Here is a 24,512-nt window from a genome sequence, read left to right as displayed (position 1 = left end):
CGTCTCTTGAACAGGTTTTTGAGGGCCTGAAGTAGAATCTTTCTTTTTCGGTTACCCCATTTCCCTAGGGTCGCTTTCTGTCCTCTTTCTTTTGGTCTCCCCCACCAGCAGGAGTCTTGGTCACCCTTGTTTTGACCCAGTGGTCTGCCTTCTCCCCCAACTCTTGAGGAGAGAGTGGACCAAGGTCCACCAGGAATTGATGTAGCTTCCCTTGGTAACAATTACTTAAAAGATGCTCCTTCATTATCAAACGATAAAGCCCTTCAAAGGCATGCACATTCTTACCAACTAACCAACCTCCTACCGATTTCAGTGAATAGTCTACAAAATCTACCCAGGCCTGGCTCTGAGTATTTCGAGCCTCTCTGAAACTCGTGCTATACTCCGTACTGAATCCAAAGCCCTCACTTAGGGTACCCTTCATGAGGTCATAGGATTGAGCCTCTTTCTCACCGAGTGTCAGGAGTCTATCCCTGCACTTTTCTGAGAACATTTCCCACAGCATAGCACTCCACGGCTTACTGTGGACCTGCCTGCTAAGACAGGCCTGCTCAAAAGCAATGAACCACTTGGTGATATTATCACATACATAATCCCTTTGGGGTTTTTAGGGTTAAATGAATCTACTTTCTCCTTATTTATGATTGTGATGCCACCACAGATGGGTCCTTGGCCAATCTCCTTTCTCTCTCTTCTGTAGGTAGGAGTTGGGCTCCTAGAGCTGCCCTCCTGGCTAGTCTTTGCAGAGCACGCTCTTCGTCTGAAGAGGCTTCTTTGTCTTGGGGTGTCACACTGTAACTCCTAGTGTCAGTATTTTGATCTGTAAGATCAGAGTTATCCTCTGGATGCTCTTTGTCATATTCTGCCAAAAGATCCTGGAGCTTTGCTTTGGTAGCGTTTGACCCAGTCCTGAGCCTTTAGGTTTTACCTAAGCCTCTGAGCTATTTTATATTTAAAGACATAAGGTGTGAGGTCGATTTCCTCCACCTGTATCAGCTCTTCCGGGAGACTACTTCTAGCACTCATTGTCTTTATAAAGTTGGGAACCTTTTTGGAAAGGAAAAATCCCTAATACTGGTTTCCTAACTACAGCAAGAGTTTGACTTTTGAAACAGCTGTACTCAAGGGGACCGAACCAGGGCACTGACCTATTTCAAAATTTGGAAAAATAGTCAATTTGCAAAACTACAATTTAACGAAAGGCAATTTCTGAATTGAATCTTGTTGTCACTTATTATCAGAGTGGACCAGCAAACGCAAAGTCGTGTACCCTACCGCTGCGCCACCAGTGTAGGAAGCTGGCTCTCTATATACTATACCAAAAAGAGGTAGAGTGTGTCGTGTACCCCACCGCTGCGCCACCAGTGTAGGAAGCTAGCTCTCTATATACTATACCAAAAAGAGGTAGAGTGTGTCGTGTACCCTACCGCTGCGCCACCAGTGTAGGAAGCTGGCTCTCTATATACTATACCAAAAAGAGGTAGAGTGTGTCGTGTACCCTACCGCTGCGCCACCAGTGTAGGAAGCTGGCTCTCTAAGTACTATACCAAAAAGAGGTAGAGTGTGCCGTGTACCCTACCGCTGCGCCACCAGTGTAGGAAGCTGGCTCTCTATATACCATACCAAAAAGAGGTAGAGTGTTTCGTGTACCCCACCGCTGCGCCACCAGTGTAGGAAGCTGGCTCTCTATATACCATACCAAAAAGAGGTAGAGTGTGCCGTGTACCCTACCGCTGCGCCACCAGTGTAGGAAGCTGGCTCTCTAAGTACTATACCAAAACGAGGTAGAGTGTGCCGTGTACCCTACCGCTGCGCCACCAGTGTAGGAAGCTGGCTCTCTATCTACTATACCAAAAAGAGGTAGAGTGTGTCGTGTACCCTACCGCTGCGCCACCAGTGAGGGAAGCTGGCTCTCTATATACTATACCAAAAAGAGGTAAAGCGTGCCGTGTACCCTACCGCTGCCCCACCAGTGTAGGAAGCTGGCTCTCTATATACTATACCAAAAAGAGGTAGAGTGTGTTGTGTACCCTACCGCTGCGCCACCAGTGTAGGAAGCTGGCTCTCTATATACTATACCAAAAAGAGGTAGAGTGTGTCATGTACCCTACCGCTGCGCCACCAGTGTAGGAAGCTGGCTCTCTATATACTATACCAAAAAGAGGTAGAGTGTGCCGTGTACCCTCCCGCTGCGCCACCAGTGTAGGAAGCTGGCTCTCTTTATACTATACCAAAAACAGGTAGAGTGTGTCGTGTACCCTCCCGCTGCGCCACCAGTGTAGGAAGCTGGCTCTCTATATACCATACCAAAAAGAGGTAAAGTGTGTCGTGTACCCTCCCGCTGCACCACCAGTGTAGGAATCTGGCTCTCTATATACTATACCAAAAAGAGGTAGAGTGTGTCGTGTACCCTACCGCTGCCCCACCAGTGTAGGAAGCTGGCTCTCTATATACTATACCAAAAAGAGGTAGAGTGTGTAGTGTACCCTCCCGCTGCGCCACCAGTGTAGGAAGCTGGCTCTCTATATACCATACCAAAAAGAAGTAAAGTGTGTCGTGTACCCTCCCGCTGCGCCACCAGTGTAGGAAGCTGGCTCTCTATATACCATACCAAAAAGAGGTAGAGTGTGTCGTGTACCCTACCGCTGCGCCACCAGTGTAGGAAGCTGGCTCTCTATATACCATACCAAAAAGAGGTAGAGTGTGCCGTGTACCCCACCGCTGCGCCATCAGTGTAGGAAGCTGGCTCTCTATATACTATACCAAAAAGAGGTAGAGTGTGTCGTGTACCCTACCGCTGCGCCACCAGTGTAGGAAGCTGGCTCTCTATATACTATACCAAAAAGAGGTAGAGTGTGTCGTGTACCCCACCGCTGCGCCACCAGTGTAGGAAGCTGGCTCTCTATATACTATACCAAAAAGAGGTAGAGTGTGTCGTGTACCCTACCGCTGCGCCAGCAGTGTAGGAAGCTAGCTCTCTATATACTATACCAAAAAGAGGTAGAGTGTGTCGTGTACCCTACCGCTGCGCCACCAGTGTAGGAAGCTGGCTCTCTATATACCATACCAAAAAGAGGTAGAGTGTGTCGTGTACCCTACCGCTGCGCCACCAGTGTAGGAAGCTGGCTCTCTATATACCATACCAAAAAGAAGTAGAGTGTGTCGTGTACCCTACCGCTGCGCCACCAGTGTAGGAAGCTGGCTCTCTATATACTATACCAAAAAGAGGTAGAGTGTGTCGTGTACCCTACCGCTGCGCCACCAGTGTAGGAAGCTGGCTCTCTATATACTATACCAAAAAGAGGTAGAGTGTGTCATGTACCCTACCGCTGCGCCCCCAGTGTAGCAAGCTGGCTCTCTATATACCATACCAAAAAGAGGTAGAGTGTGTCGTGTACCCTCCCGCGGCGCCACCAGTGTAGGAAGCTTGCTCTCTATATACTATACCAAAAAGAGGTAGAGTGTGTCGTGTATCCTCCCGCTGCGACACCAGTGTAGGAAGCTGGCTCTCTATGTACTATACCAAAAAGAGGTAGAGTGTGCCGTGTACCCTACAGCTGCGCCACCAGTGTAGGAAGCTGGCTCTCTATATACTATAACAAAAAGAGGTAGAGTGTGTTGTGTACCCTACCGCTGCGCCACCAGTGTAGGAAGCTGGCTCTCTATATACTATACCAAAAAGAGGTAGAGTGTGTCGTGTACCCTCCCACTGCGCCACCAGTGTAGGAAGCTGGCTCTCTATATACTATACCAAAAAGAGGTAGAGTGTGTCGTGTACCCTACCGCTGCGCCACCGGTGTAGGAAGCTGGCTCTCTATATACTATACCAAAAAGAGGTAGAGTGTGTCGTGTACCCTCCCGCTGCGCCACCAGTGTAGGAAGCTGGCTCTCTATATACTATACCAAAAAGAGGTACAGTATGTTGTGTACCCTACCGCTGCGCCACCAGTGTAGAAAGCTGGCTCTCTATATACTATACCAAAAAGAGGTAGAGTGTGTCGTGTACCCTCCCGCTGCGCCACCAGTGTAGGAAGCTGGCTCTCTATATACTATACCAAAAAGAGGTAGAGTGTGTCGTGTACCCTACCGCTGCGCCACCAGTGTAGGAAGCTGGCTCTCTATATACTATACCAAAAAGAGGTAGAGTGTGTCGTGTACCCTACCGCTGCGCCACCAGTGTAGGAAGCTGGCTCTCTATATACTATACCAAAAAGAGGTAGAGTGTGTCGTGTACCCTCCCGCTGCGCCACCAGTGTAGGAAGCTAGCTCTCTATATACTATACCAAAAAGAGGTAGAGTGTGCCGTGTACCCTACCGCTGCGCCACCAGTGTAGGAAGCTGGCTCTCTATATACTATACCAAAAAGAGGTAGAGTGTGTCGCCTACTCTCCCGCTGCCCCACCAGTGTAGGAAGCTGGCTCTCTATATACTATACCAAAAAGAGATACTGTGTGTCGCCTACCCTCCCGCTGCCCCACCAGTGTAGGAAGCTGGCTCTCTATATACTATACCAAAAAGAGGTAGAGTGTGTCGTGTACCCTACCGCTGCGCCACCAGTGTAGGAAGCTGGCTCTCTATATACTATACCAAAAAGAGGTAGAGTGTGTCGTGGACCCTACCGCTCCGCCACCAGTGTAGGAAGCTGGCTCTCTATATACTATACCAAAAAGAGGTAGAGTGTGTCGTGTACCCTACCGCTGCGCCCCCAGTGTAGGAAGCTGGCTCTCTATATACTATACCAAAAAGAGGTAGAGTGTGTGTTGTGTACCCTACCGCTGCGCCACCAGTGTAGGAAGCTGGCTCTCTATATACTTTACCAAAAAGAGGTAGAGTGTGTCGTGCACCCTACCGCTGCGCCACCAGTGTAGGAAGCTGGCTCTCTATATACTATACCAAAAAGAGGTAGAGTGTGTGTTGTGTACCCTACCGCTGCGCCACCAGTGTAGGAAGCTGGCTCTCTATATACTTTACCAAAAAGAGGTAGAGTGTGTCGTGCACCCTACCGCTGCGCCACCAGTGTAGGAAGCTGGCTCTCTATATACTATACCAAAAAGAGGTAGAGTGTGCCGTGTACCCTCCCGCTGCGCCACCAGTGTAGGAAGCTGGCTCTCTATATACTATACCAAAAAGAGGTAGAGTGTGTTGTGTACCCTCCCGCTGCGCCACCAGTGTAGGAAGCTGGCTCTCTATATACTATACCAAAAAGAGGTAGAGTGTGTCATGTACCCTACCGCTGCGCCACCAGTGTAGGAAGCTGGCTCTCTATATACTATACCAAAAAGAAGTAGAGTGTGTCGTGTACCCTCCCGCTGCGCCACCAGTGTAGGAAGCTGGCTCTCTATATACTTTACCAAAAAGAGGTAGAGTGTGTCGTGCACCCTACCGCTGCGCCACCAGTGTAGGAAGCTGGCTCTCTATCTACTATACCAAAAAGAGGTAGAGTGTGTCGTGTACCCTACCGCTGCGACACCGGTGTAGGAAGCTGGCTCTCTATATACTATACCAAAAAGAGGTAGAGTGTGTCGTGTACCCTACCGCTGCGACACAGGTGTAGGAAGCTGGCTCTCTATATACTATACCAAAAAGAGGTAGAGTGTGTCGTGTACCCTACCGCTGCGCCCCCAGTGTAGCAAGCTGGCTCTCTATATACTATACCAAAAAGAGGTAGAGTGTGTCTTGTACCCTCCCGCTGCGCCACCAGTGTAGGAAGCTGGCTCTCTATAAACTATACCAAAAAGAGGTAGAGTGTGTCGTGTACCCCACCGCTGCGCCACCAGTGTAGGAAGCTGGCTCTCTATATACTATACCAAAAAGAGGTAGAGTGTGTCGTGTACCCTACCGCTGCGCCACCAGTGTAGGAAGCTGGCTCTCTATATACTATACCAAAAAGAGGTAGAGTGTGTCGTGTACCCTACCGCTGCGCCACCTGTGTAGGAAGCTGGCTCTCTATATACTATACCAAAAAGAGGTAGAGTGTGCTGTGTACCCTCCCTCTGCGCCCCCAGTGTAGGAAGCTGGCTCTCTATATACTATACCAAAAAGAGGTAGAGTGTGTCGTGTACCCTACCGCTGCGCCACCAGTGTAGGAAGCTGGCTCTCTATATACTATACCAAAAAGAGGTAGAGTGTGTCGTGTACCCTACCGCTGCGCCACCAGTGTAGGAAGATGGCTCTCTATATACTATACCAAAAAGAGGTAGAGTGTGTCGTGTACCCTCCCGCTGCGCCACCAGTGTAGGAAGCTGGCTCTCTATATACTATACCAAAAAGAGGTAGAGTGTGTCGTGTACCCTACCGCTGCGCCACCAGTGTAGGAAGCTGGCTCTCTATATACTATACCAAAAAGAGGTAGAGTGTGTCGTGTACCCTACCGCTGCGCCACCAGTGTAGGAAGCTGGCTCTCTATATACTATACCAAAAAGAGGTAGAGTGTGTCGTGTACCCTCCCGCTGAGCCACCAGAGTAGGAAGCTGGCTCTCTATATACTATACCAAAAAGAGGTAGAGTGTGCCGTGTACCCTACCGCTGCGCCACCAGTGTAGGAAGCTCACTCTCTATATACTATACCAAAAAGAGGTAGAGTGTGCCTTGTACCCCACCGCTGCGCCACCAGTGTAGGAAGCTGGCTCTCTATATACTATACCAAAAAGAGGTAGAGTGTGTCGTGTACCCTACCGCTGCGCCACCAGTGTCGGAAGCTGGCTCTCTATATACTATACCAAAAAGAGGTAGAGTGTGTCGTGTACCCTACCGCTGCGCCACCAGTGTAGGAAGCTGGCTCTCTATATACTATACCAAAAAGAGGTAGAGTGTGTCGTGTACCCTACCGCTGCGCCACCAGTGTAGGAAGCTGGCTCTCTATATACTATACCAAAAAGAGGTAGAGTGTGCCGTGTACCCTACCGCTGCGCCACCAGTGTAGGAAGCTGGCTCTCTATATACTATACCAAAAAGAGGTAGAGTGTGTCGCCTACTCTCCCGCTGCCCCACCAGTGTAGGAAGCTGGCTCTCTATATACTATACCAAAAAGAGATACTGTGTGTCGCCTACCCTCCCGCTGCCCCACCAGTGTAGGAAGCTGGCTCTCTATATACTATACCAAAAAGAGGTAGAGTGTGTCGTGTACCCTACCGCTGCGCCACCAGTGTAGGAAGCTGGCTCTCTATATACTATACCAAAAAGAGGTAGATTGTGTGTCGTGGACCCTACCGCTGTGCCACCAGTGTAGGAAGCTGGCTCTCTATATACTACACCAAAAAGAGGTAGAGTGTGTTGTGTACCCTACCGCTGCGCCACCAGTGTAGGAAGCTGGCTCTCTATATACTATACCAAAAAGAGGTAGAGTGTGTCGTGTACCCTACCGCTGCGACACCTGTGTAGGAAGCTGGCTCTCTATATACTATACCAAAAAGAGGTAGAGTGTGTCGTGTACCCTACCGCTGCGCCCCCAGTGTAGGAAGCTGGCTCTCTATATACTATACCAAAAAGAGGTAGAGTGTGTGTCGTGTACCCTACCGCTGCGCCACCATTGTAGGAAGTTGGCTCTCTATATACTTTACCAAAAAGAGGTAGAGTGTGTCGTGCACCCTATCGCTGCGCCACCAGTGTAGGAAGCTGGCTCTCTATATACTATACCAAAAAGAGGTAGAGTGTGTCATGTACCCTACCGCTGCACCCCCAGTGTAGCAAGCTGGCTCTCTATATACTGTACCAAAAAGAGGTAGAGTGTGTCGTGTACCCTCCCGCTGCGCCACCAGTGTAGGAAGCTGGCTCTCTATAAACTATACCAAAAAGAGGTAGAGTGTGTCGTGTACCCCACCGCTGCGCCACCAGTGTAGGAAGCTCGCTCTCTATATACTATACCAAAAAGAGGTAGAGTGTGTCGCCTACTCTCCCGCTGCGCCACCAGTGTAGGAAGCTGGCTCTCTATATACTATACCAAAAAGAGGTAGAGTGTGTCGTGTACCCTACCGCTGCGCCACCAGTGTCGGAAGCTGGCTCTCTATAAACTATACCAAAAAGAGGTAGAGTGTGTCGTGTACCCCACCGCTGCGCCACCAGTGTAGGAAGCTCGCTCTCTATATACTATACCAAAAAGAGGTAGAGTGTGTCGCCTACTCTCCCGCTGCGCCACCAGTGTAGGAAGCTGGCTCTCTATATACTATACCAAAAAGAGGTAGAGTGTGTTGTGTACCCCACCGCTGCGCCACCAGTGTAGGAAGCTGGCTCTCTATATACTATACCAAAAAGAGGTAGAGTGTGCTGTGTACCCTACCGCTGCGCCACCAGTGTCGGAAGCTGGCTCTCAATATACTATACCAAAAAGAGGTAGAGTGTGCCGTGTACCCTACCGCTGCCCCACCAGTGTAGGAAGATGGCTCTCTATATACTATACCAAAAAGAGGTAGAGTGTGTCGTGTACCCTACCGCTGCGCCACCAGTGTAGGAAGCTGGCTCTCTATATACTATACCAAAAAGAGGTAGAGTGTGCCGTGTACCCTACCGCTGCCCCACCAGTGTAGGAAGCTGGCTCTCTATATACTATACCAAAAAGAGGTAGAGTGTGTCGTGTACCCTAACGCTGCGCCACCAGTGTAGGAAGCTGGCTCTCTATATACTATAACAAAAAGAGGTAGAGTGTGTCGTGTACCCTAACGCTGCGCCACCAGTGTAGGAAGCTGGCTCTCTATATACTATACCAAAAAGAGGTAGAGTGTGTCGTTTACCCTACCACTGCACCACCAGTGTAGGAAGCTGGCTCTCTATATACTATACCAAAAAGAGGTAGAGTGTGTCGGGTACCCTACCGCTACGCCACCAGTGTAGGAAGCTGGCTCTCTATATACTATACCAAAAAGAGATAGAGTGTGTCGTGTACCCCACCGCTGCGCCACCAGTGTCGGAAGCTGGCTCTCTATATACTATACCAAAAAGAGGTAGAGTGTGTCGTGTACCCTACCGCTGCGCCACCAGTGTAGGAAGCTGGCTCTTTATATACTATACCAAAAAGAGGTAGAGTGTGCCGTGTACCCTCCCGCTGCGCCACCAATGTAGGAAGCTGGCTCTCTATATACTATACCAAAAAGAGGTAGAGTGTGTCGTGTACCCTCCCGCTGCGCCACCAGTGTAGGAAGCTGGCTCTTTATATACTATACCAAAAAGAGGTAGAGTGTGTCGTGTACCCTACCGCTGCGCCACCAGTGTAGGAAGCTGGCTCTTTATATACTATACCAAAAAGAGGTAGAGTGTGTCGTGTACCCTACCGCTGCGCCACCAGTGTAGGAAGCTGGCTCTTTATATACTATACCAAAAAGAGGTAGAGTGTGTCGTGTACCCTACCGCTGCGCCACCAGTGTAGGAAGCTGGCTCTTTATATACTATACCAAAAAGAGGTAGAGTGTGTCGTGTACCCTCCCGCTGCGCCACCAGTGTAGGAAGCTGGCTCTCTATATACTATACCACAAAGAGGTAAAGCGTTCCGTGTACCCTCCGGCGGCGCCCCTAGTGTAGGAAGCTGGCTCTCTATATACTATACCAAAAAGAGGTAGAGTGTGTCGTGTACCCTACCGCTGCGCCACCAGTGTAGGAAGCTGGCTCTCTATAAACTATACCAAAAAGAGGTAGAGTGAGCAGAGAGTCCAGTGGATCCCCAAAGGCTTTACAGAGGCTCAAGTAGATATTACTAATGCTCTCTTTTGTGGTAGTGTGAAAGAGCAGTTAGGCTTATCCGAGGGTAGTCGTAAGCATTTGTTGTACACACCGTGGCAATAAAAGAGACACACACGCAAGGATTAAATCTGAGACCAATTCGTAAAAATGACACTTGGTTGGATTTATTTTGCAGAACCACAGAACTTTGTCTTAGGTAAATACTTTTCGCAATAGAAATACATTTTCAATATAAAAAGTGGACACACTGCAATTTTCAGACTTTGCAATGTTAACAATGGTAGGAAAAAAGCATTAAACATACGTATACGCAACATTGATGTACAAGACTAGTCTTCAGAAATTAAGGTCAGTACAGGGCAAGGTTCAGTTGAGCAACAACATTGCACCACAAGCGACAAAGGGGCGGGCAGGTACACGGTGCAAGTTCAAGGTCAGTCACCGAATACAAATTAAAGGGGACTGGGGCAATCAGACAGAGGGTGCTTACAGGTAAGAAGCAGCGGCCTGGAGGAACAGTCCCCAGGGCTGAGGCTAACACTGAGCAGGGGCGAAGGCAGCACCAACACTACAATACTAGCGAAACAGGGGCGGCTGGATGCACGATGCCAACACAGCATCGGGTGCCCAAGGAAAAGCAATAGAGGCAGGCCAAATCTGAAAAGGGCTGCTGGCTCCAGCAGGAGGCCGGTCGAAAGAAACTAACAGCCATTGAGGTAAGTTATGATGCTCAGGGACGTAGGGACACCTTTTGTCCTCTTCACCAAGGCCCAGGATGGACGGGTGAAGGGGTGTCTTTTGGTGTCAGAAATGGCTAACCAGTGCACGTCGTGGTTGAGGGGTCTTCTTGCAGAAGCTGCAGGCAACTTCTAGGAGTCCAGGAGAGGTCAGCTCATGGTGGAGTTGGGCTCTTGAGAGCAGAGGAACCTTGCTGAACCGGTGGGCCACTTGGACTCGGGCTGGTGGCATCAGGTGCAGAGGTAAAACCGGGGGCAGTCTGCGCAGTTCTTCAGGTCACAGAGCCTTTACTTTGAAGAGGGTTGCTTTGTGAATAGGTCTGCTTTTCTCTTGAGACCTCGGTCTTTATCAAAGTCAGGCAGTCCTCACAAGGTTCTGGAGGTCGCTGGGTTGCAAGACGAGTTGCCTTTTGGGTCAGGATCATCCAGGGATGCAGGCAGGCCAGTAGGGCTGGGACCATGTCCGGCTTTCGAGATGGGTACTCGACAGAATCAGCGCTGCTTCTTGCCACTGAATCCATCAGGCAATTTGTGGATGCAGGTCAAACGGCGGCCTTGATCCTGTTGGATCTGAGTGCTGCCTGTACACTGTAGCCCATCACACGTTGCTACAGTGTCTGAGGAAGGGTGGGGTGTCTGGCAATGCCTTGAATGGCTAAATTCTTTCCTGTCGGGTCGCTGCTTCCAGGTGAGACAGGGCGAACACTACTCTAGGGTCATCAAGCTGAACCAGGGAGTGCTGCAGCCTGACCCTGAGCCCGACCCTGTTTAATCTCCCGTTGCGGAGATTGCTGAGGGGTTCTGGACCTATGCCGATGAAACGCAGCTGGTGGTCTCCCTGACCCAGGCACCGGAGTTGGCTGCCTCCAACTTCATGGCATGCATGCCAGAATTGGCTGCATGGATGGCTAACAACTGCCTGAAGTTGAATGGCAACAAGATAGAGGTGCTTGTGGGAGGTAAGGCCCCGACTGTGTGGTCATCGGCATGGTGGCCCCAGGACTTGGGGGGGGGGGAACACCTACGCCCTGTGTGCAGGCAAAGAACTTGGGAGTTTGGTTAGATCCCAGTCTTTCCTTCGACTATCAAACCAGACGGGTGGCAGGCACCTGTTTTGGGATCCTGAAGGTCCTGCGTAAAACCTTGGACCTACTCCCTGTGGCGGCTAGGAAGACTTTGGTTCATGCCCTGATGACATCGCGCCTGGACTATGGTAACATCCTTTATCTAGGCGCGACAACCAAGTGTATGCTCCATCTGCAGGGAGTGCAGAATGTGGCAGCCTGCCTTATTTTGAGGCGTCCAAGTAGGACATCGGCTAGGGAAGCTCTGGCCACGTTACACTCACTTCCGATTAAAGAAAGAGTCACTTTCAAGAAACTTTGTGTCTGTCATCGGATCCTGCAGGGAAAGACCCCTCCGTATCGGTCGGATCTCCTGACCCCCTATGTCCCCACATGTCAGCTGAGGTCTGGTGGGTTAGGATTGGTGTGCGTACCCGCCATTAAGAAAGCCAGGATGGCAGGTCGGTCCGTCCGCCTATTGGCGGCCAATCAATGGAATGCTCTCCTGATGGAGTTCCGGATGGAGGCCCAGGAGAGATGCTTCAGGAAAAAACTAAAAACGTTTCTCTTTCCCTAAGTTTAGTAGGGTGAGGGTAGTGGGCATCTGATTACTGGCTAACTCTACCGCAGCGCGGGGACACACTGGCATAAGTGTAACCATTGCGCTTTATAAGTGGACTCATTATTATTATTATAGTTCTCTACAGAGCCTCACCAGCAGAGAAGGCTGCTGTGCTCGGCTCTTCTTAGGTCTCCAGGAACTGAAATTCAGGGTCTGAGGATTCCACCTAAAATCTTGATTTAAGGGTGTTACAAGGGAGTAAAAGGTAGTGGCCAATGGGCCACTTTCCCGGGGTGTCTACACCCTCTTATCATGCCCACCTCCTGTGGGAAGGGGACATAGTCCTAGCCCTGATTGAATAAGTTTCACCATCTTCAAGATGGTGGGCACTACAAAGTGTACTTCACCTCGCCTCCTGCACCTGAGGGGTGGAGTTGGCAGAGGGGACGGGGGCACACCTCCTATTCTATCTAAGGTTTTCCACCTGTCCTCGGCCAAAAAGGGGGTGAGGACAGGAAGATCGCTTGCTCCCTCTAACAGGAGAGATGGGGTCGCATTACAAAGGCGGCAAGTCCTTTGAAAATCCCTGCCACAGATAGCTCTTCCTGACCAGGGGAGGAGTGAACACCTCTAGCCAGGAAATTGATTTTTCCCGACCTCAGAGTGCACAGGCACTCTCCCCATGAGGACAGAACACGGTCTGGTGGTAGCAGGCTGACTCAGGCCAGTCGATGATCACAATAAGGATTGGTAGATCTTAGGGGACCCCTCTAAGGGGCACTCTGTGTGCAATTTTTAATAAATCGGCCACTGCAATTGGCACAGGTTTATTATCCTGAGATGTTTGGTACTAAATATCCCATATTTCAGTGAAACCTTCATGGAGCTGTGGAACTCGTAATGACAAGTGTGCAGCCAATGTACTTACTATAGAGCTTCCCTGGTCACTTGCAATATCCCGGAATAGACAAGGATATTGCAATATCCCGGAATAGACAAGGATATTGCTGGGGCATAGATATGCCCTCACATGAGATATCCCTAAAGTAGCCTATACTATAAGGCCTGCTTGAGGGGTGTCTTACCTATATCTCAGACAGTCCCTATGGGCATCGCATACGGGGATGAGTGCCATGTCGACTCTTCAGTTTTGTCTGCACCAAGACACACAGCTGCAGTGGCAGTCTGTATGTATGTATGTATGTATGTGCTTGGTGAGGGGTCCCTTAGCGTGGCATAATGTGTGCTGCAGCCTTTAGAGACCCTCTTTAACAACAAGGCCCTTGGTACCAGAGGTATCTTTTACAAGGGACTTATAAGTGAGATAATGCAGTGCCAACCGTGGAAACGACAGGTACACTTTAGGGAAGGAGATCTGTCCAAGGGGTCCGGGTTGGCAGGGACCCTGTCCACTTCCAGTAAATACTATATCATTTTCCAGGTAAAAAGTGAAGGCTAACCATGTCTAAAACAGACCCTTTCCTACATTGAGACATTTTTCCTAGGACTGCGAAAACTCTACAGCAGGTCTTGCTCACAGTCCTTCTACTGTGACTGCCACTACTGAACATTAATCTTGAATTTTTAAAGCAGGGCCAGGATCTGGACAGGAGCCAATGAACAGGAGGGCAACTCACCAGATAATAGAAGTCTTCTGTCTTCACACGCACTCAGAGAGAACAATGCCATCCTATGTATTGCATGACAAAGAGACCACAACCCTCAGTGAAACACTCACCTCTCAGATGGGATTCGTTAATAAAATGAACATAACGGGTCCCTGGGGACCCCATAGATACACCGTTCCTACCTGTACTATAAATGCTTGGGGTCCCGCAGGTAAACCTGACAGTGCTACAAAGGCTTAGGGCCCTACAGGTAAACCTTTCCTAACCCAGTGCTACAAATACTATGTGCTCACTGCAGCAGGACTGGGAGCTCTAGGGCAGCAATTAAGTTGCTTGGCATTCATCTACCCTTAGCTAAGCCACGTGATAAAGGCAGTAGATCAGGATGATTCTCCTCGATCAGAGTAGCTCTCACTATCGAAAAGGTGGAGTCCCTGGTATAACACAAACGCAGACATGCGGTTAGGCTCCACCAGGACATATTGTAAACTAATAATGTATGTATCTGTAGGATTAGATTGCATTGCAAGTTTATTCTTATGTCACTATTTTCCGCATACTACATATAATATAGATTCCTCACATGCTCACCCTGATGAAGGGAGAACCCCCAAAATCAATTGGGCAGACTGAATTTGAATTTACTTGAGGAACAGTGGATTTTGAAAGTGATTCTATGAGAATAAATATGCTTAAACTGGAATACAGGTGGATTTGCTTCCAAGGGTAGGAGACATTGATGCACTTTTACGGGAACAAGCTGGGGAGCAGGAGACGCAGACCTGATCTAATCTGGCGCTATATAAACAACTGTAGCCAAATACATCTCCCTTCTGGCACGCGATGAGTGGATTTCATAAATACTACAATAATGAATGAAAAATACACGGCATGCATAGACAAGGTTTGCTATGTAACCTCTGGACTCCTGTAAACCTAAACAAACACCAGTAATCAGACACTAGGGACATCACCTGAAGCTCCTAAGTTTTTCCTGTTGTTTGGTATCTTGTTTTTAGAAGGTGGGTTTTTAGGATAAGCTATTTTTAGGTATGTCTTCTTTTATTCCAGGATGGGCACTAGTTTTAGCATTGTCATCTCTTATACTCTGCATACCAAGTTGCTGACTTTCTTTCACGCATTCCTCATTTCCCCGAACAGGAAACGTCTGGGGGTGGGGTGTGTCAGGTAGCCCTTGTGGTAGACGATGGGATAGAGGATAAGGAGTGCCATGCCATCCCTTCGTATATTTCTCCCCTCCTATATTCACAGTCCCCTTTTACCAGTTGTCTGCTTTGCTGTCATCAAGAAGTGGAGAGAGGGGAATCGGCAGGCGGCCCCTTTAAGCCACAGCTGAGGACGGACATCAGAGGATACACGCTTAAAGAAGGCGGGTGGAGAGCGCGTCAGGTTGGTCAGTAGTTGATCCAGCTGCACGCAGCACAGGAACGCGAGGCGGAGAAACCAACGGGGGAAGACCGGAAAGACAGAGAAGGCCTAACAGCCTTCTGAGAGAGAGAACTGGAGCCCAGAGGAGGTCACAGTTTGTCGGTGAGCGTAAAACCCGAACCTGGCAGAGGAGGGAAAGCCGAAACAGAAGACCAGACCTCACTGAAAGACGTGGAGTCACCACACCATGGCCCCGGAGTGACATGACTCTTCAAGGTGCGTGGGCGTCTACGGGGCTTTTGGAAAGGGGCTGAGTCAGAGAGGGACGGGAGGGGAGGCTGAGGGTTGAAAGGGACCCATGGAAAAGGAAATAAGTGAGACAGAAAAGAAAGACAAGCGCAGAAATCATCGGCTACTCTTTTTCCTTTGGTTGCTCCAACCTCTACCCCCTCCCTTGACATTTATGCATAGCTATTATTTATCCCTCAAATCCTCCCTTGATTAAACCCTAAAGCAAAAACACTTACCTGAGTCTTTTCCTTCTGTCCGAGGGACGACGGCGGCCGAGGCTCACCTAAGGGACTGAAGTGGAAGACCCTGTGAGAAAGAAGAATATAACAGAGACAATCAATCATTGTGATTTCCTATAATACTAATAAAAAGTGCATACAAGAAATTATTCAATGCAGTGTGTTCCCTCTTGACCGACTCTTCTACAACGGGGAGCTACATACTCTCCCTACAGGGAATGGGAGAAAGAAACACAGAGACCAACAGACACACACACACGGGAAAGCATAGTAGGAAAACGCATACATAGTTGTTCTATGCTTGCATATGTACATTGTTTTAGAAAGATGGTGGAACTATTTATTTTGTTCAATATGCTTATACTGCTAATTACTTTTATCTGATTCTATTATCATTGCAGCACATAAATTCTATACCAGAATTACGACGGTTCAATAAATAATGAAAATGATAATGTTATGTTATTTTAATTTGATATCGCACATGAATTACCCCTAAGCAGAAACTACTTCAAGGAGAAATTTAGGATTGGTACGTAGAACTACTCTATCTTAGTGAAGTTAAAAGAAAGGCTCTTGTATAGGTAATGCCTGAAGTTCTTCAACTCTACGGACACTTGTGCATTGGTTCAAAAGGCGGGCCCATTAGCCTTGTAAGGACGGTTCAAGTTCCACTCTGGAGCAGGGGGAATACTTGGCGGTATAACCCTTTTTAATCCCTCCATGAAGACTTTAATCACTGGTACTCTGAAGAGAGATAGGGGTTGTCTATTTTGCAAGTGTGCAGCTACGACTCCCAGGTGTAAACAAATGGATGTGTAAGTGAATCCACATTGCTGTAAATGCAACAGATAACAAATGATGTTCTGCACAAAAGCATCAAGATGATTGATATTGTTGTTGTTACAAAAGGCAGCAAAAAGTTTCCATTTGCCTCATAACATGCTCTAGTAGTAGGCTTTCTAGCTTCCTTGAAAATATTCATATAGTCTGGTGGTAGTTGTAAATAACCAAACTCTATGACTTCAGGAGACAAATCGCTAGGTTGAGTTCTCTGGGAATTGGATGTCCGACTTCCCCATGGATCTGAATGAGGAGACAAGGTGTGAGATGTAGCTTTTGATGTGGAACCACTGAGAGTTCTAACAGGGTGGTGTACCAAGGTTGCAAGCCCATGTGGGGGCAAATAAGATCAGTGAGAGACATTTGTCTGAGTTTACGAACAAGTAATGGAATTAGCAGGAGAGGCGGAAAAGCGTAAGCAAATATAACTGACCAAATCATCCATTGGGCATTGCCTTTGGATGCTGGTTGTGGGAACCTAGATGCAAAGTTTGGGAATTTTGCGTTGTGTACTGTTGCAAACAGATCTATTTGTAGAAAAGCCCATTTTTGAAAGTAGGGAAGAAGAACTTGGGGATGAAGTTCCTACTTGTGTACTTGCTGCCTGTGTCTGCTAAGCAGGGCTGCAATCTGAAGGCCTACCCCTGGGAGGTGTTCTGCTAGGAGATAGATTTTCTGGTGAATCCCCTAAACCCAAATGCTTTGTGCAAGGCACGACAGCTGGAAAGAGTGAGTCCCTCCCTGTTTCTGTAGGTAGTACATTGCTGTCATGTTGTCAGTGTGAACTAAGACAGTCTTGCCTACAAGTTGGGTGAGAAAAGCTAAGGAACACTGCTAGAAGTTTCAGGTAGTTGATGTGGAGACGTTTGTGCCTGTCCGACCGCAGCCCCTGGACTTTGTAATGTAGAAGATGGGCACCCCAACCGGTTAACGATGTATCTGTGGAATCGGGTCTATGAAAGGCTGCCCTTTTGCTAAGTTTCGAGGGTTCCACCACTGCAGCGAGCGATGGTTGTGGCGGTCTACCAACACTAGATCGGTTAATTGACCCTGGGCCATATGTACAACCCTTTCATTTTGCGCCTCGCAATTTGCGACTCATTGTGAGTCACAAATTGCGAGGCGCTAAATGAAATGTACAGTAGTTGTTATTACACTGATTTGCAATTCCCAACGGGCTCGCAAATTGCGAGGCTCATTAATATTAATGAGCCTCTCGCAATTTACGAGCCCATTGGGAATGCCAGCCCTACCAGGGATGGTGGACTGCTGGGCTCAGCAGACCACCATGTCTGGGACTGCTTTTTAATAAAGTAGCTTTTTTTTTTAATGCTGACGTTTTTCTTAAAGGAAAACGGGATGCATTAAAAAAAATTGTTTTTACGTTTTAGTTTCATAGTTTCATTCTTTAAGGGCAGGCAGTGGTCCCTGGGACCACTGCCGGCCCGTAAAAAATATTTTTAGACACAGTCACAAAGTGGAAGGAGTCCCCTTGGGCCCCCTTCGAAATTGTGACTGCAGTACCACCCTCTTCAAGAGGGTGGTAATTTGCGAGTGTTTTGCGACCGCAATTGTGGTCACAAAACATTCACACATAGCATTTCGAACGCAAATAGGAAGGGAATGCACCTTTCTAATTGAGACTCTCACTTCCTAAATAGCAAATGAACTCGCTATTTTGGAATTGAACATGGCCAACAGCGATTTTGCATGTGCAAATGGGTTTGCAAACCCGTTTGCGCATGCAAAATAACATCGTACATCTGGCCCCCTGTGATTGATTCCACTGACTCACTAGACATTGTGGCAGAGGACGCATGTGAAGCCTTGCATGAGGTACGATTGCAACGCAGGATGCCATCATTCCAAGCAGTTGCATGAAGACTTTGGCTGGTAATGATTGGTTGGGTTGAAATTGTTATAGTGTGGCCTGGATATTGTGAATCCTGGCTATATTGGGAGTGGCTAGAGCTTTGAGAGTGTTGATGGAGGCTCCCAGATAAGATTGTACTTGTGCCGGATACAGGTGAGATTTGTGTGCAATTATTGTAAAACCCAACTGGTGAAGTAGATGTACTGTTGTCTGATTGTGTAGTGTCCTTGGTGAGAGAGAGGATGAGCTGGGTGTCATGAGCATAGGAAAACGCGTTATGGGACCCTCCTTTTTTCTCGGCCCCCGCTTCAAATGCAATATTTTACACCCCGGGATTTCTCCTTCCCACGTAGCTCATTTTTAAACAAGCACAGTACCCCGCGCTTCGTTTTTATGTTTTTTTTACGGCGGATCCATGCACCCAGCGTAAAACTCTCAATTTACAGATGCACGGATCCACTGAGGCCATAGATATATATGTACTTTTAATTGTAATTTTCTCAGAAACTACTGAACAGATTTACACCATATAAGCAAAAGGCACGAGTCTGAACCAAGGACTACAACTTTGCCAAATTTGGTGTAATTCCGTTCAGCCGTTCGGGCTGTAGCCGCGATGAACGGTACCTATGGAAAATTGCATGGAGAAAACACGTTTTGGGACCCCCCATTTTTCTCAGCCCCCGCTTCACGAATCACCCCAAGACTTTCAGGATAGGAGCGAACCGGAGCGCCCCACCAAGTTTAAAAATTTCACGAAGATTCGTCAACCGGCGCCACAGTTATTCCAAATAGAATGTTGTGGATTTCCTATGGAAAATAGGACCTAACTATAACTACCTACTGGCGACTGCCAGTAGGTAATATATATATATATATATATATATATATATATATATATATATATATATTACAAATCCTGAATTAGACACCACGTCTTGATTCGCTAGCAGGAACCAAACAGGACACGGACCCAATATTCTCTTGGTGCTTATCTCTTTATTTTAGCCAGATGTCAGAGACGCGTTTCGCGGCGCGAACGCCGCTTGTTCGCTCGACAATTACATTTAGTCATGAAGGCTATTTAAAGTGACAGTGCTTTCAAAATTGGGAATCACGTGGTAACTTTTTGTCATAGACATGGACGAAATACTATATATATATATGTATATATGTACACACCAATCTCTCTCCCAAGCCTTGGAAAAGAGTGTGACCATGCTCCGGGGGACTGGAAAAGGCGCTTTATTTGAATGAAGTTGCGCAAGCATTGAAAGGAAATTGCTGAAACGCTTGGCAGACTCGTTTCGTCCTTAGAATGGACTCTTCAGTGCCTGTTTCAGTTTGTTCTCCTTTGAGGGGCTCTTTGCTGCTGTAAAGTTTTTTCTTGCTGTGACCACTCCCAAGTCACGTGGTTACGCCCCTTCTATGCCTCACAGGTGTGTGAATCTCCTTGCGCTGTGCCTGCTCCCCTGATGCATGCTGGATACTGTAGTTCACCGCAGGGACCCATGTAGTGCAGGGACCAACCAAACACCAAGTGATGCCTCCAACGAACCGTCGGTCAGCGCTCCACAGCCCGCAGCGGTCAAAGGGCAGGTAACAAAGAAACTCCTCGGTCCCCCTTCTCAGGCAGATAGTTCTGCCTCCTCTCTCCCCATGCACTGAGACCAGCACCTGGGGGGGCGACGCGATTTGCTGTTGCGCAGCAAAGTACCAAGTTTTTGCAGGAAAGTCGCGTAGCACCAGAACGAGAGGGCGGTCACCAAAGCCAGCTCCTGCTAGCCAGCCTACACATACACACCAATCTCTCTCCCAAGCCTTGGAAAAGAGTGTGACCATGCTCCGGGGGTACTGGAAAAGCTGCTTTATTTGAATGAAGTTGCGCAAGCATTGAAAGGAAATTGCTAAAAAGCTTGGCAGACGCGTTTTGTCTTTAGAATGGACTCTTCAGTGCCTGTTTCAGTTGGTTACGCCCCTTCTATGCCTCACAGGTGTGTGAATCTCCTTGCGCTGTGCCTGCTCCCCTGATGCATGCTGGATACTGTAGTTCACCGCAGGGACCCATGTACTGCAGGGACCAACCAAACACCAAGTGATGCCTCCAACGAACCGTCGGTCAGCGCTCCACAGCCCGCAGCGGTCAAAGGGCAGGTAACAAAGAAACTCCTCTGTGCATGGAGAAAACACGTTTTGGGACCCCCCATTTTTCTCAGCCCCCGCTTCACGAATCACCCCAAGACTTTCAGGATAGGGGCGAACCGGAGCGCCCCACCAAGTTAAAACAATTCACGAAGATTCGTCAACCGGCGCCACAGTTATTCTAAATAGAATGTTGTGGATTTCCTATGGAAAATAGGACCTAACTATAACTACCTACTGGCGACTGCCAGTAGGTAATATATATATATATATATATATATATATATATATATATATATATATATATATATATATATATATATATATGAATATGATTGCTCAGCTTTCCCAAGAATAATCCCAGCCGGGTTTGGAAAGAGATACAGCACTCTCGGGGTTCCTGGTACTCAGCCGCAAGGACTTATTAGTCCAAACAGACGCGTTTCGGGAGAAACTCCCTTCGTCAGTGTTTACATGAAAACGCGTGAAGCGCCAACATTATATCACATTTTTTCATTGGTAACGGACATAAACATAAACATAGGACTGACGTGAGTATTTTTGTCAGCGCCATCTTGTAATGTGTAATGTACCAGTGTGGATGTTGATATTACATCAGCCTGCATTTACCTTGATGGAAAATGTTCGCAATTGTTTTGTGAGCATGGATATGGTGCATCTGGTACTCCACAATTTTATGGGGGAAATTCCTTTAATTTAAAGCACAGAAGATTGTGCATATCAACTTGAAGACCAAACGGTCTGCTTGTCGTGATCTTGCCCTGGATCGGCGATTGCAGCCAATGAGGCTGCTAGTTACCAAAGAATACATCATATCCATGGACCTTCACATAATCACATCATTAAGGCTAGCTCCAAACACCCATCCAGACAATTTCAAATCCCCTCATCCAGTAAATTATTTCTCCAGATTCAGTTAAATAAAGTTCAAAATAGCTGAATCCAAAAATACAAAGGTCATGCAAGTACAATTACACGGAAACCCACAAATATCGTTCAGCCCAGGTGAGATGATAATTCTTCCCCCATATTCAGCCCTCCAGGGGCCTTAGTCTCCAGGTCTATAATATATCGGGATTCTAATCTCCTGAGCATCTGTAACTTGTTGCCTCCTCGTGGATTTTCGGATATACAGTCCACACAGAAAAACCTCAACAGGTCCCTGTTGCTATTGTGCTTTATGGCAAAATGCCGAGCAACCGGATAAGAGAAATCCCTATTTGCGATCGCTCGCATGTGCTCAAGCATTCTTAGTTTTACCGGATTGATTGTGCTGCCAATATATCTCATTTGGCAAGGACACATCAAACAGTAAATCGCATAGTCTGTGTGGCATGACATCAATTTATTTATCCTCTTTCCACCCTTACAGCCTCTCACCTCGAATGATAATGTTCGTTTACTAGATGCGCAGGCCTTACATCTCCCGCAAGGGAAGAAGCCCTTTGCATCATTCAATGTGCCCTGATTCTTGCGTGTGGGGTTTAGGTGGCTCTGAACCATGTAGTCACGCAAGCTTCTGGCCTTGCTAAAGGTAATTAGTGGAACAGTTGGCATATCTGGACCAATAATGTGGTCAGTCTTTAGAATATGCCAATGTTTTTGCATTATAGATCTCAGTTTCCATGAGTTGGTCGAGTAGGGAGTAATCATGCGGAATTGACCATCAATATTTTAACGTGATTATTTCTCAAAGAGAGAGTGTCTCGGAAGTTTTCTTACTCTATTGAGGGCATTGTTCAAGAGGTTACGTTTATATGCTCTCTCAGAGAATCTGTCCATACTTTCCCTAGCTGCCTGTTCAAAATCTTTCTCCGAAGTACAGTTACGTCTTAACCTGAGTAGTTCTCCGTAAGGAATGCTGTTAATGAGTTTTTTGGGGGGACTACTAGTAGCGTGCAACACGCTGTTTCCCGCAGTTGGCTTGCGGTACAGTGAGGTACATATCTTATCGTCTCTCACGGTAACTTGGAGGTCTAAGTAGTTGACCTGCTCTTGACTGATATCCCCCGTAAATCTCAGATTACAATCATTGTTGTTCAATAATTGAATGTACTGTTTTGCCTCTTCTACCGACCCATCCCAGATTAGGAATAGGTCGTCGATATACCTATACCAGGCAACCACCTTGTTGTTAAATGTTTCATGTTCCGGGGCCCAGGCTACCTGCTCCTCCCACCAGTCTACGAACAAGTTCGCATAACTGGGGGCGGAGCAGGAGCCCATCGCTGTACCAGACAGTTGTTTATATATTTGATCCTGAAATAAAAAGATGTTATAATATAAACAAAATTGGATCAACTCCAGCAGCATTTTGTTGTGCATAGCAAATTTCAATGGTTTCTTATCCAAGAAATATTTCACAGCATATAGGCCCTTCTCGTGTTCGATACACGTATAAAGACTCGTGATGTCTAATGTCAAGAGTACATAGGTGGGATGCCATTGTAGGGTCTCAATTTTTTCAATGAAGTCGGATGTGTCCCTTATATATGACTTCAGAGAGAGCACAAATTCGAACAAGTAGTGGTCTAGAAATTTGGACAAGTTCTCAGTTAAGCCCCCTATAGACGAAATGATCGGTCTTCCAGGTGGGTTGTTAATGTTCTTATGGACCTTGGGGAGGTGATAGAACGTTGGTAAGGTGGGATGCATAGTTTTTAAAAACAAATATTCCTCCAATTCTATCATTTGCTTCCCATGCCACTTCTTCAAAAGGTCATGCAGCATGTCCACGCTTCCATGTCGAGCCACCACAACCAATGCACATCAACCTACTTGGTAATATACATTAACTGGTTAGAGGGCGTTTTCTTTAAGCAAGCTGAGGAAGGAATCTTCGCCGAAACGCGTCCTTGCAATAAAGAAGCTTTGAAAGGGGCTCCTGCGTTTGCAGTGTTTCTTCATTGGAACCGGAGCGTGAATATATATATATGTAGGTATGTTATAGTTAGAACCTAGTTTCCACAGGCAAAACATTTTTTGATTTGCAAATAACTTTGGCGTCGTTTGTCGAATCTTCCTGAAATTTTCCCAAAAAGATGTCTATCCAGGTCAGCACCTATCCTGAAAGTTTGGAGGAGATTCGTCAAGCAGGGGCCGAGAAAAAAGCAGGGTCCCAAAATGTGTTTTCTCCATGTTCATTTCCATAGGAAATTTTGCGACAGGCTACAGCCTGAACTGCTGAACGGAATTACCCGAAATTTGGCAAAAAGGTAGAGCTTGGTTCAGAACGCGACCTTTTTTTAAATGGTGTGAATCCGTTCAGTAGTTTTTGAGAAAATAAAAAAATAAGAGTAAAAAAATCAATTTCCCATAGGAAAATTTGTGTAAGGCTACAGCCGAAACTACAGAACGGAATTACCCCAAATTTGGCAAAAAGTTAGTGCTTGGGTCAGAAAGCAACCTTTTTAGGTCTCACCTGAGCCAGCGCATGCCCTGCACTGGCGAGACTTTTAGTAAGTGGGCTTCAAAAAATTCTACCACTGTGGCCTAGAGCTTGCGGTTACGCGCTCGGGCGCGCTCTCACGAGCAGAGGAGCTATTTGGCTTTCCTCTCAACTCATGGGTCATCAGCTTTCAAAATACGAAAGCTTTCTGTCACATTCCTGAAGTTGATAGATTCCTTTTCATTTGCCTATATATCCCTACCTCTCTTCTACCCCTCTACCTCTACTCTACCCCACTACCTCTACTCTACCCCACTACCTCTACTCTACCTCTCTTCTACCCCTCAACCTCTCTTCTACCCCTCTACTTCTCTTCTACCGCTCTACCTCTCTTCATCCCTCTACCTCTCTTCTATCCCGCTACCTCTCCTCTACCCCTCTACCTCTCTTCTACCCCTCTAGCTCTCTTCTACCCCTCTACCTCTCTTCTATCCCTCTAGCTGTCTTCTAGCCCTCTACCTCTCCTCTACCCCTCTACCTCTCTTCTACTCTTCTATCCCTCTACCTCTCTTCTAGCCCTCTACCTCTCCTCTACTCCTCTACCTCTCTCTACCCTTCTACCTCTACTCTACCTCTCTTCTACCCCTCTACCTCTCTTCTACCCCT

The 24,512-nt window shown here is 47.4% G+C and overlaps 1 long non-coding RNA gene across 1 annotated transcript in view; it reads right to left on the bottom strand.

Annotated features, from left to right (window-relative positions):
* Positions 1-24,512, bottom strand: part of LOC144805416 (uncharacterized) — a 67,514-nt gene that overhangs the window by 29,146 nt on the left and 13,856 nt on the right. The window contains exon 3 of the long non-coding RNA XR_013605514.1: positions 15,577-15,646. This is a non-coding gene — a long non-coding RNA (uncharacterized LOC144805416). The remainder of the gene's footprint in view (positions 1-15,576; positions 15,647-24,512) is intronic.

The sequence above is a fragment of the Lissotriton helveticus genome, assembly GCF_964261635.1.
Source record: "Lissotriton helveticus chromosome 1_1 unlocalized genomic scaffold, aLisHel1.1 SUPER_1_unloc_1, whole genome shotgun sequence".
NCBI lineage: Eukaryota > Metazoa > Chordata > Amphibia > Caudata > Salamandridae > Lissotriton > Lissotriton helveticus.
The sequence above is the reverse complement of the archived record's forward strand: the minus strand, read 5'-3'. Positions and strand labels throughout refer to the sequence as shown.